This window comes from Notamacropus eugenii, chromosome 1 (assembly GCF_028372415.1).
Source record: "Notamacropus eugenii isolate mMacEug1 chromosome 1, mMacEug1.pri_v2, whole genome shotgun sequence".
Classification (NCBI taxonomy): Eukaryota; Metazoa; Chordata; class Mammalia; order Diprotodontia; family Macropodidae; genus Notamacropus; species Notamacropus eugenii.
The window spans coordinates 86,232,009-86,248,201 of NC_092872.1; positions in this window are offsets into that span (position 1 = coordinate 86,232,009).

A 16,193-nucleotide genomic window follows, 5' to 3' on the forward strand; every position below is an offset into this window, starting at 1 on the left:
AATATCTTGGGGAGAAATACTTGTGCTTCTGCAGTCGTAGTGGCAACATAGGTGCCATCTTCTCCTCTCCAGACTACTGTTTCACTCAGCTTCTGCTTTGTCCCTGATTCACCAAAGGGCAGAGACAGAAGAAAGAATATGGTAGCCTCAAGAGGCAACAGTAGGTAGTGCGTGTTCTGACAAATAAATAGAATATGGGAGGCATATACCAATATGGCAGAAGGGCACATCCTTCTGCTTCTATTGTACAGATTGGCTTAGATGCCCCTACCCTTAGCAATGGTCTATCTGCAAAAGAAACTTCTGAAACTTGAATAAAGAACTCGCTCTTGTTTTACAGACTCATAGAAGGAAGATGTTGTTGTGTAATTTGTTCAGGGTCTTCTGACCATACCTCAACAAAGGCAGAGCAAGGGGGCAGCCTCTTGCTTTAAAAGAGATGGGACCTGGCCATCCACAATCCACATAGGATGGCTCCGTCAGAGAAATGATGACTGACTTCTTCTTAAACAGGCCTATTCAATGAATGGGAGTTGCCTCACCCTAAGTGAGGGCTTGCAAAGACCTTGGCCTGAAGGGCTCAAGGTCTTCCAGTGCATCCTGGGCTATCTCCAGTCATCCTGATGAATATCTGGTCACTGGATTCAGATGGCTTAGGAAGAGAAAGAGAGGCTGGTGACTTTGTATAGCCCTCCCTCACTCAAAACAAAATTCAAGTGCAAGTCATATCATCATTTCTCTGATGGCATAGTCTTCTTCAACAACGAAGGATGAACACAAGGATGGCTCCACAATAATCTAGGTTTCACTACCCCAAGTTCAAAGACCAAGAAGAATTCTCTTCCCCTCTTCATGAAATAAAATGGGAATCAGTAAGAGCTAGAGGTGCTACCATCTTCAATTACTGAAGGGCGACAATTTCTTGGCCTAAAAAACTGGATGCAATGATAATAAAGAGCAGAAACTTTTGCAGTGTTTGTTTTTGCCTTGAAGAAGCAGTCGTTAAGTCCCCTAGAATAAAGCCTGTCTGATTCTCCTTACCAGTGAAAAGGGAAATGGATAAGAATAAGTTGTTTAAGCAAACTTATAAACAATCTGCAATCTCTCACCTTTGTTGGCTGGAACAAAATTTTAATGGGAGTTGGTGGGTGAAGGCAAATATAAGTGGGCCAAAGTCAAGACTTCAGGCTATATGGAACAATAGGTCAAACACAGGACATCATAGATTGTGACACTATAAAGATGAAAAGACAGACAGTTCCATGACATCAGCTGGGAGCAAGCTTTTGGAGCATAGCTTCCAGAAATTACTTCTGTCTTGTAGTAACTGTAGTATCCAGATAAATGGAGTCATCTTTCTTCCCCATTCTGTCAAATTCTGAGAGTTTTTCAATTAAATAACTAGGTACAAGCACACACGCCTAATATCTCCTTAATGTGGAAGTCCTGATATAGCATTAGAGAGTGGGTTCCAGCTGTCTTTTGGAGGTTTCATGACTTGGAAGCAAACTTCCTCCTGATAAGGACAGCTTCCCCAGCTCAGCTTCCAGCTCAACATCTGAAATACTCTTAGCACCATCCATTGGTGGAGAAGAATGGCTTATGGGGAGTCTGAGGCAGATCCAGAGGTTCTTTGGTGGTGTCCTGGAGGAGGATATACAGTTCCTTCTCCAGTCCCTCACTGTCACTATCTAAGTCATTTATCTCCACCCCAGTCAGAGTCTGAGAAACTTCATCCCAGGTGTCACAGAGCTCTTGGATCTGGTCCACCAGACTCTCTTGCTTTCTCCACTGTGATGTCCTTCATGGAAAGTTGAGGGCCGCTACACCACCTTGATAGGCATTAAAAACCATCTGATCTGTTTGGGAAGCATAGATCTGATCCAGAATGCCCTGTACTGTGTCCATCTTGGCATGTAGTGCCTCAATGTGCTTCTCTGTCCTATGCTTAGACTTGAGATGCCCTAGCACCAGTTGCTTCTTTCCAGCTCAGCATGTTTGTCAGGTGAGGACATTTCTTGAAGAACATTTTTTGTTGTCTTCCCCCTAAATGATCCCTTTCCTTCTCTTTTTTCTTCCTTTTTCAATGGGCAGGCAAACAGATAGGTAACAAAAACTCATTAATCTATACATCATGTGCTACCACTGAGATAAGTTCTGGAGACACAAACACAAATATATCCACTATTCTTCAGCAACCTGAATTGAGGATGGCTTCTTCCATCTTCTCTCTGGAAGCTGGAAGGTGAATGGATGCTGAAAGAAAACTTGAATCTTGACCATTCCCAAAGGGGGACTGCTGAAAACTGAAGCACTCTGTCTGTCATCAGCTCTGTCCCTGCTCATGTAGGGTAGGGCCCTCATCTCCACCAGTAAGGAGAAAGTCTCATATCAATGGGCTTTGGGACAGGGGTTACACAAGCAAAAGAAAATGCAGTTCCTGCCCTCAAGAAGCTTACATGCTAATGGGAAATGACAAATAGAAAAGTTTAAAAAAAAGGAGGATGAGATGAATGAACCTTTCTAGGAGCATAGTTCTACAGTCTGAAAAGTCAAAAGGAACATGGAGGTCAGTCAACCTTGGTTCTTCTCCAAAATGGAGACCCTAGAAGAATTCATCAGTTGGAGAAGGGGGTTACCCTAGTAGAGAGGTATTCCAGGGTGAGAAAGCTGCAACAGAGAATGGATGCTCCAGTCTGAAGATGCCCCAAGCACTGAAGGAAGTTATAGAGTGAGACTACAGCTGAGGCATGGTATTGAAGTCTTAAGAGTCAGAAGAGGAATCAGGAGGGAAATGAAGAGTATAGTACCTTATACCTTAGTAGAAGTTGCAGGTATAACAATCGCACAGAAAAACTGGGGTACAAACCATTTCCTTTTTTTCCTGTTATTTGGAGCACAGTGGAAGGAGGAATATAAGTGTAGAAGGTGTCCCTATGCACCTGATCCCTCACATCTCATTCAGGTGTGAGATTCCTTTGACAAGCTGAACTTCCTGTTAATCAGGTTAACGCCATTGAGGTCTCTGCTCTGGCATTGCTGATGACTCTTAACCTCATCTTGATAATGAAATTCATGGGTACTTATCCCCTAGCTAACACTTCACTGTTGATGAAAGCAATGTCTGAGCTAAAGACTTAGATTTTAAAAGGGAGAGATAGAGAGCCAGCTATCCTGGAGAGATACAACTACTGCGCCTGAGCAGCTACCACATGGACCTTCCAGGGGACTATGTGGTCCTTTCCAAGTATCTTGTTTTCCAGGGAACCAGAGAAAGTCTTTGGACCTATCCAGGGTTGGAAGCAGTGCAATGGCAGTGGTGGAACTGCATTCTAGACTAATTTTCTTGAACAGAGAACCAAGAACCACGGAATAGCAAGACTGATATCAAACCATGGTTTGGAGGACTAATGTGTATTATGCGATCTGTGTAGGTCCCAGGAGAGTAGTCAATTTTCTGTGAACTCCAAATCGTTTCTTTAGTGGGCCTTTTAGATGTCAACCCCATGGAAATTTTGAACTAGAATAATAAAGAGAAAGTATTGGACTTGGAGTCCTATGTTTAAATCCCATCTCTGATCGTATATCTCTTACAAGATATATGACCATGGATAAGTCATCTAACTTTTCTGAAATCCAGGTTTTTATCCAAAAAGTGGGGATAATAATATTTGATAGATTCCTAGCCACAGGTGGAGTATACTTAAGAAAGGCTAGTAAGAATATATTTCCCAATTGTCTTGAATATTGAATTGAAAGAGTTTTAAACTAAAAATAAAAGGATAAAGGAGGGATAAGATTGCCTGTGAATGTCCCTAAACTCAGATACTGCTGAGCAGAAGTTCTTAACTTTTTTTTGTTTCACCAATCCCTAGGGCAGTCTAGTGAAATTTATGAACCCCTTCTCAGAATAATGTATTAAAGTGCGTAAGATAAGACACATAACATCACAAATAAAACACATTACATTGAAATACTTTTATCAAAAATTCTTTGTTTAACTTTATGGGTCTCAGGTTGAGAATCCCTATATAGAGAGTAGCCATAATGAGTGGAGAAAAGCATCTGAGCTCTCAAAGGATACAAAATCCAGGAAAGCAGCCAGAAGTAACACACATGGTCTCAAGTGTCTATACACAAATGTCAAAAGTTCAGACACCAAATAGGAGGAATAGGAAGTCCTAAAACAAGGTGAAAATTTTGACCACATAGTTATCACATGGCATGAAATCCACTGGATTAGGATCCTGAATGGGTTTAGGTGTTGTTTAATCATTTCAGTGATGTCTGACTCTTTGTTCCTCCATTTAGGGTTTTCTTGGCAAAAATATTGAAGTGGTTTGCTTTTTCCTTCTCCAGCTCATTTACAGATGGGGAAACTGAGATAAGTGACTTGCCCGGGGATAACCCAGTTAGTAAGTGTCTGAGGCTGGATTTGAACTCAGGTCTTCTTGAATCCAGGCCTGGCACTTTATTCGCTGTACCACCTACCTACCTTGAATGGCTTACTTTACTTAAAAGACACAGAACAGGCAAAAGGTGTGGTAGAGTAGCAATATATTTTAAGAAGGTACACTTCTTCAAAGAAATCCAAGAAAGAGAGAGTTTGGGGGTGAAGGTCAAAGGCATGAGAAAATAAGATGATATTGTCATTGGACTATTCTATAGATTACCTGGACAAAAAGGGGAGATGGGTGAGGGGTTCTGGAAACAACAGAGATATGACACAGTAGTTAGTGATGTCTGATTTTGGTTATCCAGCTGTTGGAGCACGCTATCTCTCTCTCTCTCTCCCTCTCTCCCCTCCTGCCTCCTCCCTCTCTGTCTCTGTCCCTTTTTGTGCATCTTTGTCTGTCTCCGGTCTATCATCAAATCAGAACAATGAATAAGTTCTTGACTTGCCTTATTAATGATTTCTTCTTTCAGAAGGCAGAAAAACTAACGGGAAAATTCTATTCTGGATCTGATTTTCAGTAACAGAGAACTAGAGTTGCTAGGGTGGGAATGAGGGGAATCTTGAAGATAAGTGACATCTCCATCCTACTGTTTGTGATAGAAGAGAGAAGATCAGGACACAGTTTAATAGGTACCCTAAATTTTGCAAACCATATTTCAAAGGGTTCAGAGGAAAGGCTTCAAGGGAAATTCACCCAGGTCAGAGGGGAGATGCTCAAGAATGAAATTCAGAAAGCACAAAAGGAAATAAATCCAATGAGGAGAAAAATGGGATTTTTTGTTATGGACTCAAAGAGAACTCACCAACAAACTTAGATTCTAAAAAACATACAGAAGATAGAAGCAAGGCTAAGTAATAGAAGATGAATACAAGAGTATGGGATGGTTCTGTAAACACAAGGAATGCCAAAGCTCTGAATGAACTGAAGATGGCTGAGGAAGTCAAGGAAAACAACAACCATAGCAATAGTGTACTTCAGAGGGATGGGGGTAGAGTGGGGTTAGTCTTATTGGAAGAAAAAGGAAGATGAAAGAAGTGATATAAGATCTTTGCTTAGTATAGATGAGATGACTATCGATATAAATGAAAGTAAGCTAATTCTTATTTCATTTCTGTTTTCTCTGCAAAGGAGAATGACTTTTACACTAGAAATGATAGAATAGAAATATGCCTAAAAGAGAACTGAGAACCCTAATAGATAAAAAAGTTAGTAAAAGAGCACCAAGCTTGGTGAATTCACATCACCTGACTTAAAGTGAACTAAATTTTCCATTCCTGAAAGAACTGGCAGATATGATTTCTGAACTACTATCAGTGATTTCCTTCTCCAGCTCACTTACATATGAGGAAACAATGAAAAACTGAAAAGAGGAGAGGTTAGAGAAGGACCAGTTTTCTGAACAGTCTGCTAACTATAGGCAATCATTTTTAATTCCTGAAAACATCTAGAGAAAAAAACGATTAAAGGGGTGGTTGGTGAACATGTACAAAGGGAAACAGTGATTTTAAGGAGACAGCATGGCTTCATCAAGAACAGGTCATGCCAGACTAACCTCATTTCCTTTTCTTGACAGGACTGCTACACTGAAAGATGAGAGGGATGTTCTGGTTATAGTTTACCTAGATTTTCCTAAAACTTTTTGTTAAAGAATCACACGCTATTCCTGGGGAGAAAATGGAGAGATAATGATTAGAAGATGGATTCAAAACTGGCTGGATGACTGGACTCAAAGATTTATTGTTAATGGCTCCATGTCATTGTAACAGGGGGTCTCTAATGGAAGACCCCAAGAATCAGTGCTTGGCTAGGGGTTACTTAACGTATTCATCAATGATTACAGAAATATATAGAGATGTTATATTCATCAGATTTGTAAATTACACAAAACAGAAGAAGAACTAACATTCTGCTTGACAAAATTAAGACTCCAAAAGAACTCAATAAGCTAGAGAACAATCTAGAGCTAATCAAATAAGATGAAATACAAATTGCATAAATGTAAAATGTCTTGCATAAGTATACAAACACATATGAAATCACCTTCATAGATATAAGATAGAGGAGATATGGATAAGCAGCAGCTTATCCAAAAAAGATATGGAGGTTTATTTTACTGCAAGCTCAATGTCAATCAGCAGTGTGATATAGCCATTAGGTAAGTCTATGTGATCTTTGGATAAATTAAGAGGGATGTAACTTCTAGAAACAGGAAATGATATTCCCTTGCTCCTGTTGGACCTTATCTCTGTTATCACGTTTAAATCTGATCACCATGGTCAATCAATAAACAGCTATTAAATGCCTACTGTGTGCCAGGCATTATGGTGAGTGGGATACAAAAAAAGGCAAAAGAAACAAATGCAACAATCCCTGTTCTCAAGGAATCCACAGTGTAATGGGGGAGACAACATGATAACAATTATGTACAAACATATGTACAGGAGATATTGGAGATAATCTCAGAACAACGGCACAAAGATTAAGGATGACTGAGAAAGACTTCTTATAAAAGGTAGACTGTTAGCTCAAAACTGAAGGAAGCCAGGGAATCTAGGAGGCAGAGATGAAGAGGATATAAGAATTACAGACATGACAGATAGCAAATGAAAATGTTCAGTCTTGAGATGGGAGGAAGGGCAGTGTCACTGAATCATATAGTATGTGGTGAGGCTTAGGGTGTTAAAAGACTGGTAAAGTAGGGAAGGACCAGGTTATGGTGGTCTTTAAAAGCCCCTAAGAGGTTATAAATTTGATTATGGAGGCAACTGGAATGGGGGTGGGGGTGACGATCAGATTTGTGCTTTAAGAAGGTCAGTCTGACCAATTTGGTGGCTAAGTAGCGGATTACTGGGGCCAGATTTGAGGCAGAGAGACCAGATGAGGATCATTTGAAAGAACTGGGCATACTTGGGATGAGGAAGAGAAGATTCAGGTCAGGTGAGGTGTGAGAGCCATTTTCAAGTTGTTACAGCGTTATTACATGGAAGTTATTACATGGAAGAGTGACTAGACGCAGTCTCTTTGCCCCCAAGAGGGCAGAACTAGGAGCCATAGGTGGACATTACACAGAGGCCAATTTGGTCTTTATGTCAGAAGAAAAAACAAACACTTTCTAACAATCTGAGCTCTCCAAACCAGAATGGGGCTGCCTCATGCGATGGAGGCTTGGATCAACTTGGCAATCTTCAAGGAGAGGTTGGGGAAATGACTTGGGTGCATGCTGTGACCCTGTCATTCTACTGTCTTTGTCACAAGGTTGTTTTGAGGCTTACATGTAACAATATACCAAAGGGCTTCACAAAATTTAAATCATAATTCTAATCATTATCATCATTCAGAGTAATAGTAGTTATAGTGGTAGTAGTTAGCAATAATTGTTTCTTGTTGAAGTTGTTCATCCTTCATTCTAGAAGAAGATCAATGATATCAGGAAGATATATCTTGACTAAGTGAGGCAGGACTGAACAAAGTCCTCACTCTCCTTCAGAGCCATCTGGGTCCAGTGCCAGGATATATATAGATTGGGATCACTGGGAATGGTCCCAGAAGCAGTGGGAGACCTTGGCCTTTTAAAGCTAAGCTCTCTCCCAGGTCTTAGTTTGTCTGAAGCAATACTCATTCCGTGATTAAGGCTAGGTAAGAAATGAGGACAAAATTGGCCTCTTTTACCTAGTCAAAAAAAAAGTGAATCTGGGAGGGGAAGACTGTCAGGGTTTCTGGTCAGAACAAAAACAATTGCTGTTCATACTTTTTCTGAGTCATTAGAACTCAAAAAATAACCAACAAAGGCTTGGGCTTGGACTTATTATTGGCCAATCAGTGAAAGTCAGATTGATTTGGGTTTAAGGCATGCTCAAGTAGCTCCATTTGAATCCTAATGGACTTGGTAGTTCTAGGAGTAGTAGTTGTAGTAATAGTGGTGGCAAGTTGGTGGTCAGATAAAGTGATTTAAAGTCTCTTAAGAAATTTGGAATTTATTGTGTGACATAGGAGACACTGGCAAAGGAACACCCAGCATGGCATGCCCTTATCAAAGAAGGTACTGTGCTCTATGAGCAAAGCAGAATTGAAGTAGCTCAAAAGAAACACAAGAGGCACAAATTTAGAGAATTCACCTCAAATCTATATATGGACTACTTGTGCCTGACCTATAGAAGAGCATTCCAAGTTCATATTGGTTTGATCAGCCACAGCTGGGCACATTGTAACTTGACTCAACATGGTGATGTCATTTTTGCTGCCTTCAAGAATGGAAAACCACCAACCACCGGTTGCAGTAGTACCAGTAATAATTGTAATGGTTGCAGTAGTGGGATAGTAGTAGTTACAGTAGGAGTAGTAATAATAGTAGTAGAAGTGATTATTGTTAGTAATGGTAGTATTTTAAAGAACTTTCTAAATCCTGGTAAAAGGTAGGTTTCAAAAGAGTGGTGAGTTGACTGATGCTCTAGCTTTTCTTTTATGTTTCTTGGGGTGTGAAGGGGCAAGAGGCTTACCCAGATTAAAAATATGGAATTATAGGAGTGTAGATTTAGAATTGGGAGAGACCTTAGAAGTCATCCTTTAGACCCCCTTATTTTATAGATGAGAAAACTGGGGTCCTAGGGGCATTAAGTGATTTGACAAAGGTCACAAATGGTAGTAAATGGCAGAGCTGAGATTCGAATACAGGTTGTAGAAAGAATGTTTTAGCATATTGTTTGGAAAACTTGTTAATTATTATACTATTTAAATCTAACCAGAGATTATTTAGGGCAATTATGGGGCACAGTGGCTAAAGTACCTGGACTGGAATCAGGAAGATCTAAGTTCAAATCTAGCCTCAGACACTTACTAGCTGTAGGACCCTGGGCAAGCCACTTAATTCTGTTTGCCTCAGTTTCCTCATTTGTAAAATGAACCAGAGAAGGAAATGGCAAACCATCCCAGTACCTTTTCCAAGAAAACCCCAGATGGAGTTAGGAAAAGTCAAATGTGACTGAAAAATTATGGAACAACTAAAAAGAGATTGTTTGCATCCAGAATGTCATCCTGACTCCAGTGACTCTCCAGGAATGCTAGAGATAGATAAGAGGAATTTTGGTTTCCCCCATGTCCTGGATCCATCCGAAGCAATCTTGTTTTGGGTTTATCCAAGCTTGTGTTTTGGGTTCCCTTCAAGTGATTTGTGTGTTTGACTCATGTGTGATACTTTTGTCAGATGATTCCTACATGACTCACATGTCGAAATATTTGTCAAAATCCAATATAATGCAAACCTTCCAGAACCTGGAGAGAGGGAGACACTCTTTCTTCTTTCTCTCTACCAAATGACCTAATAAATGTCTTTTTAAAATTATTTTAGATTTCAGGGTTTTCTGACTCCAAATCCATCACTCTTTCCACAGTGCGGTCTTAAAGACTATAAAAATCTCTGGAATATAGTCTCAGAGATGAGGAGATGAAAGGAGAATTATCTTAACTATTCACAGGTGTGGGTATGTGTGCTTTTATTTTTGTTGTGGTTGTTGGGTTAAATAAAGCCTGTGCTTGAATTGATTTTAAAAATAACCTGAGTGCCTTTGTGGAAGATAGGGACCTTTTCCTTTTGGTTGTGTAGACTTAGATACAACACTTCTATGGATATTCTCAGAGGAGATGTTGAGAGGATGAAAAATAAACCAAGTATTAATGTCCCCATATGAAACTCTAAATGGGGGTTTCATTCACTTAGTTTTGCTCATTAATACACCAGTTTATCTTGTTTCCAAGTACATAGCAGATCATTTCAATACTTTGGTGAACCTGTGATCCCATTGACATATATAATCCTTCTAATGGTCAGATTACAACCTACGTCTGGTTTTTTAATCCTGTGGAAATTTTCTCCCCATCTGCTAGAGATCTTCTTCTAGATATTTTGATATTGCATAGACATTAATAGTTCTGCGGTTGTCCAACACTTGTCTCTTGAACTTACTCTGTGATTTTTTTCCTTTGTGATCTCTCTAATGTGATTTGTCTGCCACTTCTATTTAATTCTTCACTGGTAATAGATTTCATCATATGAACAACCATCATATTTCCTTCCATTAGATTTTGAATGACCACCAACTTTAATTCTTTCAAGAACATGATATTCCATGACTCACAGTCATGTAGCATCACTGAAAGATACTGACATTGAAAGGATACTGATACTAAAAAAGATACTGACACATTAAGCAACCTTAATACCCCAAAATAGGAATACAGTCAATAAATTGTGGTACATTATTACTATGTTATACTTCTGTACCATTAGAGAGACAGGTATGAGAAATTCATACAAATCTAATATGAACTTTATGAGATAATTGCAAAGTTAAAAGAGCAGAATGAAAATAATGTAGTACAAGCTAACACTATTCTGTCAACTTGATGGAACTGGTCTCCAACCTGTGGATGAGTAGAGCTGAGCAGAAAAGGCTAGAAACAGGAGAGTAAGCTAACAAATAGAAGTTTAATTTCAAAGTGAGGGAAATGGCTTAAGATCAAGGGGATCTAGATACATGTGCCAAAGCCCTGCCCATAGTAGGGGGACCCACTTTAGTGCGGCCAAATTTCAATACCAATGACTGCTCAGTGAGTTGTAGTCCTGACAATGAGGGGTAAGGATAACAATGTGACAAGTTTGATTTATAGCAGGGCTTCATGACCAGAACATGGATACATCAGGTACTTGTCCAACACAGACAACACCTGATGCTGGTAAAAACAATACATTAATTATGTGATTTTGCCAGAGGGTGAGATCATCCAGAGAGTAAGTGCAAAGGATTGTTGTCATACCAACCTCATGGCTTGTTGGGCATTAGCTCTGGAAAATGGAATGTCTCCCAATATCTTGGCAATTCATAAACATGTCACTATAGGCAGCGATTGGCACAGTGGACAGAGTGCTGGGCCTGGAGTCCCGAAGATTCATTTTTGTGAGTTCAAATTGGCCTCAGACACTGACTACCTGTGTGACCCTGGGCAAGTCAATTCACCCTGTTTGCTTCAGTTTTTCATCTGTAAAATGAGGCTGGGGAAGGATTTTACAAACCGCTGCAGTATCTTGGCCAAGAAAACCTCAAATGGGGTCACAAAGAGACAAACATGACTGAAACAAATGAACAACAACAACAAATTAGCATAAAAATGAGAATAAATGGACAATTAATTCTATTGGGAACTTAGAATGACTAAATTAATATTATCATAGTTTATGCACTGAAAAGTAATTGAAATGTCTATAGATACTAAATAAATTTTATGTATCAATATTAAATATCAAGTTTTTAATAAAACATGAAAAAGTATGATTTTGTTTTATGGAGAAGCATGGATTCCTTAAAAAGCACTGAGTAATTTCTCAAGAGAACCATGCCAAATTTTCCCTTTGTATTCATTTCTGAGCCAAACTTCTTGTGCATCTATGGGGTATATTTGAGATATGTGCACTGATGCATCAAGTACCATAGTATGCCCCTTAAAATATACCATGATCTGACAAAGAATTGGAAATTGAGGGGATGCCCATCAATTGGGGAATAGCTGAACAGGTTGTGGTACATGAATGTGATGGAATACTATTGTGCTATTAGAAATGATGAGCAGGCAGATTTCAGAAAAACTTGGAAAGACTTTCACGAACTGATGCTGAGTGAAGTGAACAGAACCAGGACATCATTATACATAGTGATAGCAACATTGTGTGATGATAAAGAATGACTGACTTACCTCTTCTCAGAAATACAACTATCCAAGACAATTCCAAAAACTCATGATGGAAAATATTGTCCATATCTAGAGAAAGAACTATGGAATCTGAATAAAGTAAAAGAATAATATTTTCACATTTTCTTTTTGTTTTTTCTTTCTCATGGTTTTTCCCTTTTGTTCTGATTCTTCTTTTACATATGACTAATATGGAAATATGTTTAACATGATTGTACATGTATAACCTATATCAGATTACCTGTCTTGGGGAAGGGGTAGGGAAGGGAGAGAGGGAGAAAAATTTGGAACTTTAAATTTTACAAAAATGAATATTGAAAATTATCTTTACATGTAACAGGAAAAAGTAAAATACCATTAAGTACATTTTTTATTAAATAAAGGATGGAGTAATATAGGAGGGGGTAAAAAGGAGAAAAAATATACAGTAATCTAAACAGGAGGTATTTTGGTTGTTTTTTTGTTTTGCCATGTGCATACAGTTAGAATGACTATTTTGAGTGATTACATAATCTTATTTAGGCAGTTCTGATGTATTTTAAGGTCTAATAACAATTGACATGATGTCATCTCCAAATGAAGCATTTGGATGATCTCACTACCAACAGAATACTTTTATTTTAGTTTTGGGGACAGGTACATGGCACAGTGGATAGAGTGTTGGCCCTGGAGTTAAGAAGACCTGAGGTCAAATCTAGCCTCAGACACTTACTAGCTGTGTGATCCTGGGCAAGTCACTTAACCATTTTTTCCCTTACTTTCCTCATCTACAAAATGAGCTGGAGAAGAAAATGGCAAACCACTTCAGTGTCCTTGCCAAGAAAACTCCAAATGTGGTCATGAAGTGTTGGAAACAACTGAACAACAAAAAATTTAGTTTTATATTTGACATCCTGATAGTGACAACTATCTCTGGTGATCATGTACTCCCTTTTTCTTTGCTTTACTTAATATTATTAATCAGACAGTTGAATAAATTTTTCTGTTATATGTTTTAAGAAATTTCATATGCTTTCAATATATGCATGAAGAAAATTCACTGGTCAAGAACCTTTAAGGCAGCATTTAACTCTAATGAATCAAATGCTTCTGTTTATAGTCAAATAGGATCTCAGTAGGATCTTATATTCTCTACAATTTTCAATCAATTGCCTGACTTCAAAGATGCTATTTTTTGCAGAAGATCTTTAGAAAAAGCTTGCCTGTTGCTTTATCATGGAATCATCAAAGATGCCCTCTACTCATGTATAAATTATTCCCATAAAAATTTCATAGATATGAGAAAATAGACATATGTACGACTAGATATTGATAGTCTTTTATCACCTTTTTGATAGTAATAAAATCTGTGATTTTTTCCAAGCACGTTTTACCTTTATTTCAAATCTCCTAAGAATCAGTCCCTCAGTGCCCTCCAACAATGTTTGTAATAGGTCTAGTGGAGTTAATGCTTCTTCCCAAAAGTACTTTCTTTAGTGCCCTTCATGCTTTATTGTGTATAATGTTAGATGTGGAGGCTTCACTGTTGATAGATAAAAATTTTGTTTTGTTTTTCAATAAAAATCTTAAGATGTCTTTTTTATCTTTTGAATATTTATTGATTTCAGATTCATTCTCAAATGTCTAGATAATCTGATGTAATTGATTCTCTTGCTAAGTTTTATGTAAATTTCTTTTGTATTTTTTTCTTGCTGATTCATGAGGTAATGTTGCCCATAATCTTATACTACTATCTTCTTCTGTAACACTCTGCAAAGCAAATTTTTTTCAAAATAAAATTTAAATAACAAAAATAAACTACAAGGAGTCAAGTGGCAAAAAAAAAAGAACATGTCCAAAAAAACCCCAGTCAGAATCACATTGTATTAAGCATGAATTAAGAAAAAAATAAAGAAAACGGTGGAAAAATACATCAGAATGTTAAAGAGAGGGCCCTTACTCAAGAAGAATTTATCTCGTAAAGCACTAATCATGCTGGAAGAAAAGATTTTCAATAAGTGAATTCCAAACACTACCACTGAGGAATTCAGAGCTACTAGGATCTTTAAAAAAGCAAATAAAGGAGATGAGAAAAATGAAAAAGAAGTTAAAGCACTGAGTCTGGTGGCACACATGTGTAGTCCCTGCTCCTGGGGAGGCTGAAAGGGTTATTCATTTGCATTCTTAGTCCTTCCTGTTTCATTTTCCACTCATCTGCCACCATCAAATACACTCCGTAGGATTCTGGGGACTATTTTGTGTTTCTCTTTCTTTCAGAGCTTGCCATGGTCAAAGAATTTATCACTGAGTCACCAGACTGTTGGTGACATGCCTCTCTATCCTTTGCTAGAAGGAAAGAAAGCACAATTTATCACTTTCCAGTCTGGTAGGATTGGTCAAATATTGTTACTTTTGAGAACCCAGGTTAACCACCGTGAATCTCAAAGATTTAATTCCTAAAAATCTTGGTTTCCTAAAGTTCAAGCACATAACAAAACAAAAACCAAAAAAAAAAAAAAAAAAAAAAACCAAAGAAACAAAACCCAGAAAATTAGGAGGAGACAAAGAGGCTTATGGGACTAGGCACATATAGAGTAGACAGAAGTGATAGTGAGGTACATAGTGATAGTGGTGGAAATGATGAGGAGATAGAAAATCTGTAAAAATCAGAGAAAGAACTCAAAGAGCATGACAAGCTAAACCCATAAAGCTTAGGGGCAAACTCCCTTTTCAGTGTTATTTCACATCACTCTTGAGTTCTAGTCAAGTTATACCATTTCTCATCCAGTCTGCTACCATCTTAAGGCTTTTGCTTATATGATATACTATGCCTCAAATGGCCTACTTCTTCTCCCACCTCCTCCATTTCCTATCTTCAAGGCTAACTCAGGTGAAATCTCTTCTCCCCTGAGTCAGTCTTGCCTAATCCCCTCATTTGAAAGTGGTCTTCCCTGATCAAATTTGTTAGCACTTAGAACTTATCAGTCTGCCAAGTACCGTATTTATTTTTGAAAATCATATACACATCAGTCAGAATGTCAGAGTCTTTAAGGAAGTTAGCTCATCTTTACATCCACAGAGGCTGGCACAGTGCCTGACTGTAGTTGGTGCTTAATAAAGTCTATGTTAACTTGAGTAATTCTTGTAATTTTTTCTATGGATATCATAGGATATTAGAGCTTGGAAGTTCTTTAGAGGTCATCTCATCCAACAACTTTATTTTACAGATGAAGGAATTGAGCTCATATTCCTCTGAAAAATGTCATAAGACCCTAAAGGGTAAGGATCTGTTATTTTTACTCTAGTATTGGGCCCAATAGCCATACAATAACCATTTTTTTTACTGTTGATTAAATAAATGTTTATTAAGTGCCTATTAGTATTTGGTGTTACATCTTTGGTTAAATAGACATAATACTTGATCTCTCAGAAGGTATTCTAGGTATAATTATGGGTCAAAGGATTATAGATTTCAAGCTAGAAGACATCTCTGTGGTTATATATTCCAACCCTCTCATTCTACAAATGAGGGGGAAAGGACCCAGGAGGTTCAGTGACTTGCCTGAGGTCACAAAGACATTCAATAGCAGAGGTGTTCCTTGAACTTGGATCATCTGACTCTCAATTTAGCTGTCACTTCACTTTACCCCTTGGTAGCAAGTAAGGAGGGCTAGAATCCCCAAAACAGCACTCATCTCAGAGAAGGGGTAATGATTTAAAAGGGACAAGGATGAAGTCTGCCTGATAATGAAAATCACCAGCAAATCTTTTTTCTAAGGTGCCAAATTTTCTTTCAACCCTACACAGACATCTAGAGTGCTGTTGGACATAGGTATATGTTATACAAGACCTCATTCTGATCCACCCTGCCAGAAAATTGGTCTCATTCCCCCTCCCTTAGAAGAAGTTTGGCATAAATAGCATCCTAGTTTAGAATGCTAAGTCTGATACATGTCAATTTAGAGCTAAGGAGCAGAGGGAAAGCTTGACAAATAAACCCAGGAGTCAAAAATCTGA